Below are 3,768 nucleotides of genomic sequence, written 5' to 3'. Positions count from 1 at the left end.
AGAGCCTTCCATCCAAAAGCAGCAGAATCCACATTCTTTTCACGTGCACATAGAACATTCTCCAGGATTGATCACACGCTGGGGCACACAGTGAGCCTCAGTAAATTTAAGAAAATTGAAATCATATCAAGCATCTTTTCTCACCACAAGGCTATGAGATTAAAAATCAACTACGAAGAAAACTGTAAAAAACACAAATATGTGGAAGCTGAACAACATGGTACAAAACAACCAATGAATCACTGAAGAAATCAAAGAGGAATTCAAAAAATTCCTAGAGACAAATTAAAGCACACAACAATCCACAACTTATGGGACACAGCAAAAGCAGTTCTAAGAGGGATACTTATAGCAATACAAGCTTACCTCAGGGAACAAAAAACTCAAATAAACAACCTAACCTTACACCTAAAGCAACTAGAGAAAGAAGAACAAACAAAGCCAAAAGTTAGTAGAGGAGAGAAATCATAAAGATCAGAGCAGACATAAATGAAATAGAGATGAAGGAAACAATAGCAAAGATCAATGAAACTAAAAGCTGGTTCTTTGAAAAGATAAAACTGATAAACTTTCAGCCAGACTCATCAAGAAAAAAAGGGAGAGGGCTCAAATGAAAAAGGAGAAGTTATACCTGACACCACAGAAATACAAAGGATCATGAGAGACTACTACAAGCAACTATATGCCAATAAAATGGACAACCTGGAAGAAATGGACAAATTCTTAGAAAGGTACAATTTCCCAAGACTGAACCAGGAAGAAATAGAAAATATGAGTAGACCAATATCACAAGTAATGAAATTGAAACTGTGACTAAAAAACTCCCAACAGGGCTTCCCTGGTGGCGCAATGGTTGAGAGTCTGCCTGCCGATGCAGGGGACATGGGTTCATGCCCCGGTCCAGGAAGATCCCACATGCCGCGGAGCGGCTGGGCCCGTGAGCCATAGCCACTGAGCCTGCGCGTCCGGAGCCTGTGCTCCGCAACAGGAAAGGCCACAACAGTGAGAGGCCCGCGTACGGCAAAAAAAACCCCAAAAAACTCCCAACAAACAGAAGTCCAGGACCAGATGGCTTCATGGATGAATTCTGTCAAACATTTAGAGAAGAGTTAACACCTGTCCTTCTGAAACTATTCCAAAAAATTGCAGAGGCAAGAACACTCCCAAACTCATTCAATGAGGCCACCATCACCCCGATACCAAAACCAGACAAAGATATTACAAAAAAAGAAAATTACAGCTGATATCACTGATGAACATAGATGCAAAAATCCTCAACAAAATACTAGGAAACCAAATCCAACAATACATTAAAAGGATCATACACCATCATCAAGTGGGATTAATCCCAGGGGTGCAAGGATTTTTCAATATCCGCAAATCAGTGTGATATACTACATTAACAAATGGAAGAATAAAAATCATATGATCATCTCAATAGATGTAGAAAATCATTTATTTATTTATCTCTTGACTCTGTCCTCAGCTTCTCCTTAAATCATCTACCTGACCATAAAATCCTTGTTTACAATTTACTGTGTCCTTTCCATAGTTCACTTAACACACACACACACACACACACACACACACAGATTTTTGGACTTTTTTAAATAAAATGACACATTTTGTGGAACACTTGTGGAAAATATTGAGATGTTATATGAGAAAAGTATCCTGGAATCAAATAGTTTTGGGAAACACTGGATCACAAAAATTGAATAGCGTTATCTACTGCCAGACTTTTAGTGCACTTATCATAGAAATGTGTGCAAGCTATGTATTCCTCCAAATCATGACAGTGAAACCCTTAACAGGGAAATAAAGGCATTGGTATTATGAGGGACAGACTTTGGGAAACACTGACCTAACACTTGCAATGAATTTCATTTACTCTTTAACTGTAAATTCAGCTTTCATCCATTTGGAGACAAGACATATTCCAAATCAAGGGGCCAAGAAGCCATATATTAACTCTACTCTAGCTTCTTATTTTGCATACAGAAGTTGGGTTCTTTTCCTCTTGCCTGGTAACCAAGCCTCTGCCTAAAACCTGAGAATCAGAAACCAAACATCTGTCTTGGTTTCCTGTCCTGGCCTTTGATGTGAATTGTCCAAGATGTGGTGTACTGACCTGAAACCAAGTGGTCTACCTTCTGGTCCTCTAATAATTAACTGTCTTCTCATCATGTTACCCAATACACAAGTTGCTATGGTATCCAGGTCTTCATTCTAAGTTTACCTCTCATCAATACATAATTACAGAAGGGAGTATAAAATTAATTAAAGAAGAACATAGAATCATAGAGAAAATAAGTTTTGGCTTGGGTATTTATTGAAATAGGGACATATGAGTTAAAAGGCTGTTCCTTTTTAGCTATCTTTAGTCTTCCTCATACATTTGATTGCCAAATTAAATGAGATGACATATAAGGGCAGGTAGCATTATGCTGGTGCAGTATAGGCAACAAATGTTAGTTTATATTTCATTCTTTAAGCAAGCTTAAACAGCCAGGATTTCCTTGTTTATAATATGAAGAATGTCTAGCAAACATAGTGGGACCACATAAGAACCTGTGATACTTTTATAGATCAATTCATATCTCTTAAAGTATAATTGTATATAGCAGTAACCTAATATACCCCCAAATAGCATACAAACTAGAATGTGTTCCAACTCGTATGGATCGTATATTAGATGCCAAGCACTACCCTAAGTCCTTAGATACTTATGCTACATAATAATCACAAAAATCCTGTGAAGTTGCCCAGGGTCACATAGCTAGTTCATGAAAGTGACTGGATTCAAACCCTGGCAGCTGATAAAGAGCCTTTATTCTACTCCCAAAGCTGTACTTACTTCATTTCAACTCTCACTTAATAGGAGATACGTAATTAATATAAGCGGTTTGTTATAATTAAGAGAAGTCATATCATATTCGAGTCAGGGTAGACACTGCCTCTCTTCTCGTGTTGTCTCCAATCTCTACAAGAGTGCCTGCATCAGACAGTTACTTTTTCAAGAAAAAAATCTGATTATATTTTAAGTTCGGTGTTTTTGTAGGGTCAACAATTTTTGGAGAATTTTCTCTTCAAGCAAAGGAGAGATGGAGATGCTAGCAAATTATCTGGGTGGTAGGCAAATATTTTAAAGGTACTGCAGAACCTGAAGTCAATAAATCAGAGAGTAACTGTCCAAAAAAGGGAGAGAGAGTGACAAATGCAGTAAATTCCAAGAAGTAAAGGCTGGTCAAAGACAAAATGTGTTCCTCTGCCTAAGTACAGTATTCCTGACCTCTGAACATGAGACTCAGGACTACTGGGAACCAAGGGTACTAAACATAATTAAATAATAATTAACTAGTGGTGTGAATAAATAATATCTCCATGGTAAATAACTGACACACAAAACCCAGCACAAGTTTTGCCACAGATGGCAAGCAAACGGTGACTACTGATACAACTTAAGGAGGTAGCATTAAGGTTTTGTTATTGTTTAAAAGACTGGAGATAAAGCAGGAAGTTAAATTGGAAGATTTAAGCTTTGCACACTGCATAGTGATAGAAAGTCATGTATTCCTCAAGATTTATATTCCCACATGATTACATCAAGAAATCGGAAAGAGATGCATTTGCCAATTATTCCCAATTGATGCAAGAAAGAATATGCGTTAGAGTAGAACAAACAATCAAAATTCCCTCCTCTCCTCAATACCACAATTATCTCTAATTTTTCAAAACAATTCTTAATCCTTTCTCAACGGGTCTTTC

Source organism: Mesoplodon densirostris, chromosome 3 (assembly GCF_025265405.1).
Source record: "Mesoplodon densirostris isolate mMesDen1 chromosome 3, mMesDen1 primary haplotype, whole genome shotgun sequence".
In the NCBI taxonomy this organism is placed as follows: Eukaryota; Metazoa; Chordata; class Mammalia; order Artiodactyla; family Ziphiidae; genus Mesoplodon; species Mesoplodon densirostris.
The sequence above is the reverse complement of the archived record's forward strand: the minus strand, read 5'-3'. Positions refer to the sequence as shown.